Source organism: Peromyscus leucopus, chromosome 3, assembly GCF_004664715.2.
Source record: "Peromyscus leucopus breed LL Stock chromosome 3, UCI_PerLeu_2.1, whole genome shotgun sequence".
Lineage (NCBI taxonomy): Eukaryota > Metazoa > Chordata > Mammalia > Rodentia > Cricetidae > Peromyscus > Peromyscus leucopus.
Window position 1 is genome coordinate 110,347,470 of NC_051065.1, and position 14,889 is coordinate 110,362,358.

Here is a 14,889-nt window from a genome sequence, read left to right on the forward strand (position 1 = left end):
TGGATGAACCAAGAGATAAATGGGCTTCAGAATGCATTCTGAAGTTGTAGGTGACCTGGAGCCAAAATAAAGAATATCTGACCAGCTATACATTCTCAGAGGAATGATAATAAAAATCTTAATCTGGGAGAATGTTTCATTTTATTGCTCAAATCCATGGAAGTTCACCAGGGCTGATCAAACTTTTAATATCTGGTCACAACAGGACATCACTCTTGATGATCCCCAGCTGCACAGTACGTGCTTGAAATTTTCATTCCCACCTTTGTGCTGCCAGGGAGGGATCCTGCATTTTTTCGGTCTTATACAGTTTTTAAACATTGGTTCACAAATCATTTCAAGTATCAAGAAAAATCATCAGCACAAAAACTCCCACGTACCCATGAATTGAATTCACCAATTAGTGCCATTTTGTCTATCCATTCTTCATGTATAAAAATTTATTCCTGTTGGTGACTGAGTTGTATTCACTATGGAGCATTACCTATCAGCCCTTTGTGTTCTCTGAGAACATGGGTATCCTTGTATGTAACCACACTGCACTTACCTACTGAAGGTAAGTAAGTATCGATCAATACTTTTATTGAATCTACTGTCCACATGCCAGTTTTGTCAACTGATTCAATAAGGACTTTTATTAATTTTTTTTTAGTACAGGATTCAGATCAAAATCAGATATTGCATTGTGACTGTCTTCTTCAATTTTGATCAATGCCTTTCTTTATATTTTATAATAATGACATCTGGAAGAACACTGGCTCATTCCTTTGAGAGGGCAAGAACAATGAACTTTATTGATGATACTCAAGACAGTGGGGTTCCCCAAGCCCCTCCCCCTTCTTCTAGGTATCTGGGATGGAAGCTGTGAGGTCCAGATGCTCAGCACCAGGAGCTGAGTTGGGATAGGGCCTCCTCAGCAGTCAAGGGCCTCTTTCATCCTCTCTGTTCTTGCTAGGCTGAGAGGTCCAGAGCTTCTTATTTCTTAGAGGCTGTGTAGCCCATGAGGTCTACCACCCTGTTGCTGTAGTCATGTTCACTGCCATACCAGGAAATGAGCTTTACAAAGTTGTCATTGAGAGCAATGTCAGCCCCAACATCAAAGGTGGAAGAGTGGGTATTGCTGCGAAAGTTGCAGGAGACAACCTGGTCCCCATATTTCCAGGACACCCTTGAGGGGGCCCCTTATGCCTGCTTTACCGTCTTCTTGATGCCATTGTACTGGACAGCTTTCTCTAGGCAGCATGTCAAATCCATGAAGGACACACTTAGGGTAGGGTATGGAAGGCCATCCAGTGAGTTTCCTATTCAGCTCTGGGATGACCTTGTCCACAGCCTTGGAAGAGCCCGTGGATATAGAGATGATGTTTTGGGTATCCTCATGGCCATCGTACCACAGCTTCCCAGAGGGGTCATTCACAGTCTTCTTTGATCATGAGTCTCTCCACAGTGCCAAAGTTGTTATGGATAACCTTGGCCAGAGAGGCTAAGCAGTTAGTGGTGCAAGAGGCATTACTGGCAATCTGGAGTAAGCTGTCATACTTCTCACAGTTCACACTCGTCACCAGCATGGTGGCATCAGCAGAGGGGGCAGAGATAACGAAACTTTTGGCTTCACCTTTCGAGTGGGCCCTGGCCTTCTCCATGGTGGAGGTGACATCAGGAGACTCCAAAACACACTCAGCACCAGCATCACCCCATTTGATGTTGGCTGGATCTCACTCCTGGAGGATGGAGATGGCCTTCCCATTGATAACAAGGTTCCCATGCTCAGCCATAACTGTGCTGTGAAACTTATACTGGACTCATGTAAACTACGTAGTTGAGGTCAATGAAGGGGTCATTAACAGCAACAATATTCATATTGCCAGAGTTGAAGGCAGCCCTAGGGATCGGGATCCCAAAATGGCCTGATTTTTTTCACTCCAACTTCCCCATTAAAGCAGTGCCTGGCATACAGGCCTAGTGCCTAGTGAAAGTCCTCAGTGCAGCCTTCCTTCACCAAGCACAGTGTGCCAGGTGGAAGAGGATCACATGCCAGTCTAAATGGCAGCCACCCCTTTCTTTTTCTTCTGTCTTTTAATCACATTCACTGTAATTATAAGACGGGAAGTAATTACGCAGTTGTTGAAAGCCTGCCTTTTCCAGAAAAGTAGGATTTCCCAGCAGACATCAGGGAGACTCCTGCAAAGAGCATTTGGTTTATCCGCCCCCACCCCCCCCAAACCTTAACACTCACCGAGTGTTCTGCCTTTTTTCTTTAGGTCAGTGCTTTTCATTTTCTTTCTTTTGCTGTTCCTTCCTTCTCTCCACACTGTGGGATACAATGGCTTGCTTAGGTTCTGCTGAGCTGAAATTGTGGGGTTCTTGATAAGTTCTCCATCATCTAAACATTCTACACCCATTTTGAGAAAGTAGAATTTTTTTTTTTTTTTTTTTTTTGGTTTTTGTTTTTTCGAGACAGGGTTTCTCTGCGTAGCTTTGCGCCTTTCTGGAACTCACTTGGTAGCCAGGCTGGCCTCGAACTCACAGAGATCGCCTGGCTCTGCCTCCCAAGTGCTGGGATTAAAGGCGTGCGCCACCACCGCCCAGCTGAAAGTAGACATTTTAAAGGGTGTGCTGTCACTCGGGAGGCAGAGCCAGGCGGATCTCTGTGAGTTCGAGGCAGCTGGGCTACCAAGTGAGTTCAGGAAAGGCACAAAGCTACACAGAGAAACCCTGTCTCGAAAAACCAAAAAAAAAAAAAAAAGGGTGTGCTGTCAGTCTACTTAAGGAAATCATCGGTGCCTTGCTTGGGCACCTTTTGCTTATAAAAAGCAATGAGTTAATGGCGGGAAAGTGTTTACTGCGGTTATCATTTAGAGAACAGAGACTGTTTTTGTTTACTTTGCTTTCATCCTTCCTCAACCATCTTCCAACCACAGACAATGTAATGGATGCTTAGAGAGAAGTCACTAGCCCAAAGTCAGGTGGGATCTGAACACAGATCTCTAAGTTCTACTCTTGCTGGATCACTCTCTGCCAGGTTCATTTGATGTATATTGGTGCCTATTGCCCCGCACCCTGGCAGGCAGACTAAACGTGTGCTTTGGAAACAGCAAAGCAACACCCCCCCACCCCCCCCCCCACATACACAGGTGGGGCTGGGGACTTGGTAAAGTGCTTGCCATGCAAGAATGAGGACCTGAGTTTGGATTTTCTGCACTTATGTAAAGAAATGCCAGGCACAGCAGTGTGTTCCTGTAATCCCAGCACTGACAAGGCAGGACAAGGAGGATCCTTGAGACTTATTGGTCAGCAAGTCTAGCTGAATTGTTGCGCTCCACATACAGTGGGAAATGGAGTCCCAAAGATAAAGTGGGCAGTGACTGAGGAAGACACGCATCATGGACCTCTGGCCTCCACACATGGACATATGTACATGTTCATGGACACAAGCAGGAATGTGTCTACACAGACACACACACAAAAAAAATAATGAAATGTATGCTATACCAAGAAAATGAATGATGGGATGCTCATCTTCTTTTCATTTCTTTTAAGGTTGTTTTTGTTTTGAAATACAAGGGAGATGTGGAAAGGGGCCATTACTGTCTCTTTAGGCCTCCGAACCCTCTTAAAATTCTAACTCCAGTTCTGGGCCCTTTAAAAATAATAAAATGGTGTTTCATTTTAAAATATCATTTTCATTACTTTAGAGAGGGCTTCTCTCACATGGAGCTAATGAGCTTTCCTGGCAAAACATGGCTGGAGAGAATGTGCTTTCCAGTGACTGCTCTCCAGGTACTTTGAGTGATAAGAGGAGCTCCCGAGAGAAAAGAAGGGACATGGTAGTGCACACAGTCTCTGTTTCAGGACGCTACATGGATTTTCTCGAGTGACATTGTTTTTGGACTTTTCATTCTTTATGCTAAGTCAGCTAAGGATTACATTTCCACTTTATATTCTGAGGAAGTGTTCTTCTCTATGCTTAATAGGCAACTGTACTTATTACTGAAGTTTATTTCCATGTTTCTCCTCAACCACCTCCATCTCCTCCTCCTCCTCCTCCTCCTCCTCCTCCTCCTCCTCCTCCAGGTTTTCTCATGTGGTAGATCAGGACGGCCTTGAATTCACAGAAATCTGCCTGCCTTTACCCTCCAAGTGCTGGGATTAAAGGCATGTGCCACCACCACTCAATGCCAGGGCATCTTGTATGCTAGGCAGGCAAGTAATTTTACCCACTCAGTTACACCCCCAGCCTCATATGTTTCTTTTATATCTGTGATTCACTGTTTCTAAATATAATTGACTTCATTTAAATTATATATATATATATGTATATGTACTCAGTGTTGTTTGCCTCAAAACAAATCACGATATTAGAAGTCCCCTTTTCTATTTTACTTATATAAACAGGTGAACAATTGTTGTCTAGTAAACAAGTGTATGTTTATAATAAATGGGGTGAGATTGTCCTGCCTCATGGCTGGTGGACATGCCAGCTGGTGCAATAGCCATGCCTATTGACTGAAGGAGCAGTTGTTATTTGTAGGTATGTCAGAAGGTATTTCATCCTCACCTAATTCTGACCTCAAACCTCAGGGCCAGTCACTGGTATAATCTGCTTTAGTAGATTAAGATAGTGAGCCTAGAAAAGATTACAGATGAGCCAAGGCAGCCACAAAGCTCCTGATCCCATTCCACCTGACTCCATGGGCTAGCCTTTGTTCTGGGTAAATCTTGCTTGCATGGGTCAGGAGGTGCTTTGGAAGGGTTTGGGTAGTATTCAGGAAACCAGAGAAGGAGCTATTGCAGAAGTCTAGGTATGTGGTAACAGAGCCAGGTTTAGAATTTCAAAGGTGAAAACAGGTACATGGATTGTGTTGGGAGGGTCTGAGAGTGAACAGTTTAGGGACACGGAGTGTCCTGAGGTCCGACCCTGTTGTGACAAGGACAGGTGGTTTTGGAAAAGCCACAGAGGCTAAGATCCTTCAAAGCCTTTATTGTGAGGTTGGGGAGATGGCTTAGTAGTTAATAGCACTTGCTGCGCTTGCAGAGACCAAGGTTCTGTTCCCAGCACTCACATTGGCTACTCATAACTACCTGTAACTCCAGTCCAGAAGATCTGACACCCTCTTGAGGACTCTGGGGACACTTGCATGCATGTGGTACACAGATTTACACTTATGACCACACATACACATAAAAATACATAATATTTTTTTAAAATCTTAAAAAAAAACTTTTGTGTTCTAACTCCTCAACAGAAAACAGCCAGTGAAAATTAGAATAAGGTAGAAAAGATGAAATGTTTGGAAGGAAATAGTTTCATCATTTTCAGGAAATATAACAAGGCTACACAATGATTCCCTGTTCTACCCTGAGACTTCTTTAATTACGAAAAAGTCTACAATTCACATATCAGCTGGATCCAAACCAGCTTCTGGAGTGTTTGAAGGTGATTAACTGCAGTTTGCTTTTTTGAGTGGTTTAAACACTCCCTTTGGAAATCTTGCCAAGCTCATCATTTGTTTCCAAACTCATTCTCCTTTAAAAAGGGACAAGATAAACTCTGGCTGAGCCTGTGTCCCACATAATGAGGTTTACTCAATTAGAAAATATCGACTTGCCAAGGGAACCTATATCTTCTACATCAATAGAAGCACTTAAAAAAAGATTTATTTTGTTTATGCATATATATCACTGAGTGTATTTGCATGGATGTGCGTAGTGCCCTTGGAAGACAGAAGACATTGGATACAGGTGTTCTGAGCATCCTAACATGAGTCCTGGGAATTGAACTCAGATCCTTTGAGAGAACAGCAAGTACTCTTCAACTCTGAACCATCTCTCCAGCCCTGAGATTCACTTTTTCTTATCCCTAGATCTTCCTTCCACTTAAGCTTTAGCTGGCATTAAAGTCTGTTTTAGAGACACCTCTATTTATTACTTTGTCTTCTACTAAATAAACTGGTACAAGACAGGGGTAAAGGCCAGTGAGGTGGTTTGAATGAGATGGCTCATATATTTGCATGCTTACTCCATAGTTGATGAACTATTGGGAAGGATTAGGAGGTGTGTCCCTGTTGGAGGAGGTGTGTCACTGAGAGTGGCCTTTGAGGTTTCAAAAGGCCACATCAGGCCCAGCATCCCTCTTTCTACCTGCTGCTTGATGATCAGAATGTAAAGTTTGTTGCACAAATACTAAATGGTCTTAAAATAAAAACCCAGAGCCAGACATTGAGGTAAGTGCTGAGAGATCAGAGAGACAAAGGATCAAGCCTCAGCCACTTCTTACCTCGCAAACTCTACAAATCCTGAGACTGAATGCCTCTGAGTCCTCAGCCAAAAAGGACTGTCTCCTTCTGCCTTATATTCCTTTCTTTGCCCAGCCATATCACTTCCTGTCTCAACCTTCTGAGATTAAAGGTGTGTGACTCCCAAGTACTGGGATTAAAGGTATGTGATCCCAATGCTGGAATTAAAGGTATGTGCCACAACTGCCTGGCTGTTTCTCTTTTAAACTGGATTAATCTTGTATAGTCCAGGGTGGTTTTGAACTTACAGAGATCCAGACGGATCTCTGCCTCCTGAGTGCTAGGATTAAAGGTGTGCTAACTCTGTGGCTGGCTCTGTCCTCTGATCTTCAGGCAAGTTTTATGAAAGTACAACAAAATATCATCACAAAAGCTCTCATCTACTGTTCCAGTGTCAAGCCTGTCTGCTTCCCACCATGATGATAACTGACTGGCCTCTGAAACTGTAAGCCAGCCCCCAGTTAAATGCTTCATTTCAGAAGAGTTACTTTGGTCGTGGTGTCTCTTCACAGCAATAGAACACACACATCTACACAACTCATTGAACGTGGACTTGAACTGGGGCCTCCATCGAGCCCGCATCCCTACGTTCTAGTGTCTTTGGTAGAGGAAGGTACTTTGCATGCTAGCGAAGGAGAAACATAAACACCAACCCAGCCACAAACCCTTTGATCTGCAACAGTGTCCTGCCTGAAAGACTATGCTAGTGCCATGTGTGGCACAAAGCTTGCGGAAGTAACCAATGAATATCTGATCTGACTTAGAGCCCACTCCATGAGATGGAACCCATATCCAACATTGCTTGGGTGACCAGAGACTAGATAGCCCAGGGACCTAGGGGAAAACTATTCTAAAAAAAAAAAAGTAGCTATAAAATTACTCCTAAGACATTCTGCTGTACTCATAGATTAGTGCCTGGCTCAGCCATCATCAGAGAAACTTCCTTCTTGTGGGAGACCCACTCCCACCCCCCCCCCCAGGGTACTCTTGAGGAGAGAGGGATAAGAAACATTAGTTAGAAATGTAGTGGGGGAGAGAAACAGACAGAAACACAGGATAGCCTTGGGAGGGCCTGGATCAATATCCACCGGCCCCTTCTGTCTCTTCTAAAGGGCTTTTTATAGGAATGCCAAGGAATGGGGCAAAAGACCTCCCCCTAGCTCATCCAAGTGCAGACCCCTCCAATCACTTGGCAACCACGCATGTGATCAAGCCATCTCTTAATGCAGCCCTGCTGGGTGAAGCAAGCTCAGATCTTACTAAAAGACCTCTGTGGGCCTTCATACCTTCTGCAGCACATAGGAACAAATACAGAGACACACAGCCAGACATTATGCAGAGAGGAAGAGACCTTGGAATACTCAGTCCTAAATGAGATGTGTCCATCAAATTCCTCCCCTCAAGGTTCAAAGAACACCTTGGAAGAGGAGGTGGAGAAAGTGTAAGAGCCAGAGGGAATGAAGGGCACCAAGAAAACAAGGCCCTCTAAATCATCATGATCAACACACACATAAACTCACAGAGACTGAGGCAGCATGCATCGGACCTGCATGGGTCTGCACCAGATGGGTTCCTAGAATTATAAAAGGAAGTGGACACATCCCACCACCCCTAATCCAGAAGTAATCTCCAATTGATAACCACTTGCAAATGAAAATCATATTTGTTCTTCTCTCTTTTTTATCCTGCAGGTTCTTTGGGTGTATATTATGGCTTCCAGTTTGAGTGTTTTTATAGGATCCTGAGTGTGCAAATGAGTGTGTCTCTTTTTCTTGTACCTTCTTTTGGATTCTGTTCTCTGTTCTTGTACCTTCTTTTGGGTTCTGTTCCTTCTGTTTGTATGTTTTGGCCAATTCCAATATAGTAGCTTTTGTTTTGTTTTGTTTTGTTTTATTTTATTATTGTCCTGCAGAAGCCTGTTTGTTTTCTAATGAGAGACAGAAAGGGGGTGGATCCACATGGGAGGGGATGGGGTGAGAAACTCAGAGGAGTAGCAGGTGGAAAAACTACAATCAGGATACATCATATGAGGGGGAAAATGAGTTTTCTATAAAAGGAAAGAAAAAAAAACTGTAACTAAGATAGGCAGTCTCATGACATGCCTTGCCTGAGATATATGAAGGATGAAGGATGTAGGCGTGGGGCTGTCTCCTCTGACATTTGCTGAATACCTCCCAGGCCAGGTTTCTACCTTTATTACTTTCTTTAGCTCTCCCAACCAGCAGATGCAGGGACAGCAGCAGCACTCCAGGTGAGCATGTCAGGCTCTCTGCTGACCATTTTGACTGTTCATTTCACAAACGACTCGGAGGACTCACTGTGTTTCTTACCTCCTCCCTTTCCTGGTTCTATCATCATCTAACCTAGACATTCTGGTTCCCTTAGATATCTATTTCCTTCCTTCATCCTTGTGTATCCATTCAGTCATTCAATCCCATTTGTTTAGTTGTCTATTCTGGATTCATTTTTCTATCATGGCTATAAAATGAAACCACACCATAACCGCTTCTCTTTCTCTGCTTCCAGAGTCGCATGGCCCTTCTTCTTCTTCTTGTGAGTCACATCTCTCTTCTCACTTGTATGTCACTTGGGATGCTCACCCAGGCACAACAGGACAACCTACTTCTCTTGGTATCTCTAGTCCAAGGAGGGAACACTTATAGTGTACAGATAACCTTCTTTCTGCTCTCCACTTTCCTGAGCTTGATTTTTGTAGACCCCACATGTGTATCTGTCCCTGGGTTATTTCATTCCACACAGTGTCCTTTAGATTTGTTCACATTTTACACATGACATGATTTCCTGCCTCCTTTTTTTTTAAAATAGCACCTCACTATCTGGTTTAATCTGGTCTTGCACCCCTAGGTTCAAGCCTTCCCCCCATCTCAGCCTTTGGAGTGTCTAGGTCTAGATGGATGTGGCTAGCAAGATATTCTGCTTAACCTTCCTTCCTTCCTTCCTTCCTTCCTTCCTTCCTTCCTTCCTTCCTTCCTTTCTTTCTTTCTTTCTTTCTTTCTTTCTTTCTTTCTTTCTTTCTTTCTTTCTTTCTTTCTTTCCTTGTGTGTGCACATGCATGCATGTGTATGTGCATATCATAGCTTGAGTGTGGAGGGCCGAGAACAAGGTGCAGGCGGCCTTTTACCTGTGTGTTCTGGTGATCAAATAAAGACTGTCAGATTGGCAGCAAGCACCTTTACCTGCTGAGCCATCATGCTGACTCACACTCTGTCTGTAAAGGCCAGGTTCTATTTCAGTGTTCATGCATGTTGCATCTTAAAATCTTCTCACTCATCCCTTTACAGGCAACTGTAATTCTCTTCCTTGGCTAATGTAATCATGACTTTTCTCATTGCTGGGATGAAATCCCTGTCAAAATCAAGTCGTGGAAGACAGGGTTTATTTTGGTTCACAGTTCAAGGGAAACAGTCCTTCATGACAGTGCATTCACAGCAGCAGAAAGAGGAGGCAGCTGGTTGCGATTGCCTCTGCTGTCACGAAGCAGATAGAAGCTGGGCATGGTGGCCCTCGCCTTTAATCTCAGCACTTGGGATCACTGAGTTTGAGGTCAGCCTGGTATACAGAGTGAGTTCCAGGGCAGCCAGCTCTATGCAGAGAAACACTCTCTCAAAAAACAGAACAAAACAAAAATGATTGAGTCCAGAACCCCAGTTCTTGTAATGGTGTTGCTCACAGTTAGGGTGGTCTTCCCACCCCACTTAACCCTATTTAGAAGGCCCCTCACAGACAGGACCAGAGGTGTATTTCTGTGGTGATTCTAAGTTGCATCAAGTTAAAGATGGTGACTGGCCATACAGCTATGGTGAACACATCAGGACACACATCGACTTGACATTCTGATTTCATTTCCTTTTGGTATAGACCCCAAAGTAAGCTTCTTGGACCATATGACAGTTCTATTTTTATTTCTTGAGGAACTTCCATGTCACTTTTCAAAATTACTGTTCCACTCATTCCTTGCATTGCCAGCACAAGTCACCTAACATAGGTGGAACCTTTCGCTGCTCCAAGCAAACGTCCGCTCCTCCTAGCTGGTTGATAGAATGTCTACACAGCAGCACAGTGAGATCCAACAGGAAGGGCCAAGCCTCCGACAGCCTTCAATACAAAGTGAGAAGACAGAAATTAGGGCAGAAAGAAGAAAAACACCTTGTTTGGAAGGGTAATTTAACCTTCCTCAGGTATTTTGTTATAGTAACCAACAAGGGGTGAACATACACTGCAAGAGTCATCCTTGGGACTCTGCAGTTAAGGGCACTTTTGCTTTTCCAGAGGACCAGAGTTCAGTTTCCAGCACTGTTGTGATCAGTTGACAATCACCCATGACTCTAGTTCCAGGAGATCTGATGCTGTCTTCTGGCCTCCTTGGGCACCAGGGCACATGTGGCATATGCTCACACATACACATGACTATAAAAACAAAATAAAGTTTTAGATGTGTAAAAGTTAAAACCTTCCTCTTTAAAAAAGAAAAAAAGAAAAGGGGAAGTGCTGTGGGATGGTCTGTATGTCAAATTACTCTGATTGGTCAATAAATAAAACACTGATTGGCCAGTGGCTAGGCAGGAAGTATAGGCAGGACTAACAGAGAGGAGAAAAGAAAGAACAGGAAGACGGAAGGAGTCACTGCCAGCCGCAGCCAGGACAAGCAGCATGTGAAGATGCCGGTAAGCCATGAGCCACATAGCAAGGTATAGATTTATGGAAATTGATTAATTTAAGCTATAAGAACAGTTAGCAAGAAGCCTGCCATGACCATACAGTTTGTATGCAATATAAGTCTCTGTGTTTACCTGGTTGGGTCTGAGCGGCTGTGGGACTGGCGGGTGACAGAGATTTGTCCTGACTGTGGGCCAGGCAGAAAAACTCTAACTACATTTAGAAGAGAATTATCCTCATCCACAGAGCCCCAGGCATGGACATCTGGGACTTGCTGAAGCTTCTGGTAGGTTGTCGGGGGCTCTTTTGGGATATGACATTTCTGCCTGATGAATAACACCACGGAGATGAGGCAGGTGACACAGCTCCCGTTTGTAGGGCAGAGGACACATTGTGGGCGTTGGCTCTTGCCTTGTACTGTGTGGATCCTAGGGATCAAACTCAGGCTGTTAGGCTTGGCAGCAAAGGCCTTTAGCCACTGAGCTGTCTTGCTAACCCTTCCCTACACATTCTCATCAGCATTTAAATGTTATCTTCGTACTATCCAGTTTAACAAGTGTGAAGGGATAGTTCACCGTGGTTTTAGTTTGTATTTCCCTGACGACTGGTGATGTTGAGTATTCTTCCTTATATCTCATTTGTATGTTGTCTTTTGAGAAATAGCTGTTTAGATCTTTGGCTCATTTAAACATATCTTATTATTGAGTGATTTTAATTTCTTATGTTTGTATAATCTCAGTTGGTGTTCATAAGAGCTTCAGTATCTCACAAAACCCCATTTGCAGTGATGAAATAGTGTGGTTAAATAACAGCTGTGTGGTTGTAAGTTTGGAAAGGGAACTCAGACCCAGACAGCCTGGTTCATGGAATCCTGACACTTCACTGGTTCCAGACAACTTTACCCATGTCAATGACAGGTACAAAGGAAATGTGGTGGTTTGAAAGAAAATGTCCCCCAAAGGGAGTGGCACTATTGGGAGGTGTGGCTTTGTTGGAGTTGGCACTGTCTTATTGGAGGAAGTGTGTCACTGTGGGGGCAGGCTTTGAAGTCTTATATATTCTCAAGCTTTACTCAGTGCAATATACCGTCTATTTCCTGTTGCCTGAAAGATGTAGGACTCTCAGTTACTTCTCTGGCACTACGTCTGCCTGAATACCACCACGTCACACCTTGATAATGGACTGAACTTCTGAAACTGTAAGCCACCCATTAAATGTTTTCCTTAATATGAGTTGCCATAATCATGGTGTTTCTTTACAGCAATAGGAACCCTAACTAAGACAGAGGGTGAAAGAATGATTTCAGAATACATGTCACACTAGGCAGGAAAAATTCAAACAGTATAATATTTGAGATTAGTGATAAATAAGCTGATGGGAATGTACCTGTCCCCTTTGGTCTTAGGGAGAGCAAGTGACTCATCCAAGATCACTTTGGTTAATGGCATAGATAGAGGTATGAGTCTAAGTTCAAGTACTTTAAGATACATGAGACTTGCTATAGTAGGGAACGTTGGAATTAGAGAAATTTCTTGGTGGGAAAAGGCACTTGCCTCAAACTTGGTGACCTGAGTTCAATCCCTAGAGCCCACAGGGAAGAGGAGAGTAGCAGCTCACACAAGTTGTCCTGAGATCTCTGCATGCCTCTCTCCAAACAGAATGAATAAATGTGAAGCAGAAAAATTAAAATAGAGAAAGTCTAATACGAGCATCTTATTTAATTTTAGGCTTAAGAGAAGCCTAACCTTATCACTATCATTATTATTCAACTCGATTATTTTTTATTAAATTGGTCAAGTTGTACATGTAACTATTACTATAATTCAATTTCAAAACATTCTTCTCATATACTTATTTGCAGTTCATCTCTGCTTCTACCTCAGGTAATGCGCAATCATTCATACCTCTCCTGTCTCTGTAGACTTGTACATATAAAAGAAGTATAAAATATGTGATCTTTTACAGTGACTTCTTCATATGATGTTTTAAGATGGATATACATTGTAGTTTATATCAGTACTTCTTTCTTTCCTTCTTATTGTGGGCTAGTCGGTCATGCATGCTTCCTTTTTACGGTTGACTAATACTTTTCCTTAAACCACATTTTGCTTGCCGTTAAATAGTTCAGTCTTTCTGGCTATCATGAATAACTTTGCTATGAATAGTCACATATAAGGTTTTGTTTCGACATATGTTTTCATTTCTTTCAATATGGAGAGCTTGAAATGGGTTGGTTAAGTTACATGGTAATTTTGTTTACTTTTATTTATGTTTAATTTTTAATATTTAATTTTGAAGAAAATATGTCCTATCATTTAAGCCAAGATGTGAAAGCTGGAGAAAGAAACGAACTAGGGAAGGGGGAAGGGAAATGGTCTAGGCAGTAGAAGAGCACTAGTTTCTTTGTTCCATATGTGATAAGGAAACAATTATCTTTTGCATTGAAAACCCAATTCAGAATAGCATTAAAGGAGGCTAGAGAGACCCCAACACCCATGTAACAAGCTGGGGGTGTCCTTGGGTACATGTAACCCCAGCACTGTGGGGAGCATAAACAGAAGGACTGATGGGGCCTTGCTGGCTGCCAGACTAATGAGAAAATATGAGTGCCAGGTTCAAGAAACCCTGTCTCAAAAGACCAAGACAGAGTGCGACACCCAGTGCCTTCTTCTGGAGTCCACAGGGGCACAGGCATGTTCTTCCCCCACAGTACATGTGCATAACACACACACACACACACACACACACACACACACACACACACACACACACACTAGCAATATGAGAGAAAATGTGACCCTTTCCTGGTCTGAAATAATAACTGCAGGATCTCCATGACTCAGGGCAACAGCATGATATCTGAAAGGCATTTTGATGAAGGTCCAGTGATGAAGGTGTGACAGAGGCCTTGAACCAGACCAGTGACTCATAGCAATGAACACTTGGGGGTGGGACTGTTCGGACAAAAGGGTATACTGCCTGACACACCACAGCTCCCAGTGCCACTGGAATGAGAGAAGAGGTGTTAGAAAAGCAGGAATGACAGAGGATCAAGGTTCATTTGTTGTTGTTGTTGTTTGTTTTTAATTAATTTTGGGGAGCTTCTCTGGGGGGCTGTAGAGGTGAGGGCCAGATATGGAAGGACTGGGAGGTGATTGGGATTGAGGTGCATGATATGACGTTCCCAAAGAATCAATAAAGAATTATGTTATAAAAGAAAATGTGTCCCTTTCTTGAAAGTCATAAATATGCCTGCATTACACCAGGGCTGTCTTTTCCAAGTTTGTATTGAAAAATCCAATGAGAAATGACTTTCTGAAACCCCACACTAATTAAAAACAAGACAAAGCAAGCAAGCAAACAAAAACCCAGACTCTGGCTTGATACATAGGTTGGAAGGGCATGTGCCAAAAGAAAGAATGTGTGACTGCTTCTCACGTTCCTCGTCTGTGTTGGGGCAAGCCACCTACCTCCCACGCACGGCAATAATGTTTGCAGAGTCCGAAAGTCACAGTTCTGACTGCTTCCCAGAAGAAAACCGGTATTGGAAAAGTATAGGAGAATGATCACATTCAAACCTGTCGTCTCTCTGAGATGCTTTCTTCTTCTTTGTCAGATTTTGTGAGCACTGTTTTGTGTGTGTTCCTGGGTGTTTTCCCTCTGTCTGCTCTTTAGTGCAAGACAGAGCAAGTATTCGTGACTCTGGTTGAGCCAATCAGTTGAGTACACAATACCTTGGTTAATCCAAGGTAACCTACATGTTTAAACATTGCCTGCAAAGACAGCTTCAGTACAACACAGTTACATTAAAAACCACGGCATGTAGTTTGGAGATGATTTCTAATGGGCCCCAAAGAGAGCTTTTAGTTCTTAGGCTTATGACCAGAAGTTCATGGCACATTAAGTTTCCCATCTG

The 14,889-nt window shown here is 43.2% G+C and overlaps 1 pseudogene; it reads right to left on the reverse strand.

Moving 5' to 3' along the window:
- Positions 1-975: 975 nt before the first annotated feature.
- Positions 976-14,889, reverse strand: part of LOC114681918 — a 53,294-nt pseudogene continuing 39,380 nt past the window's right edge.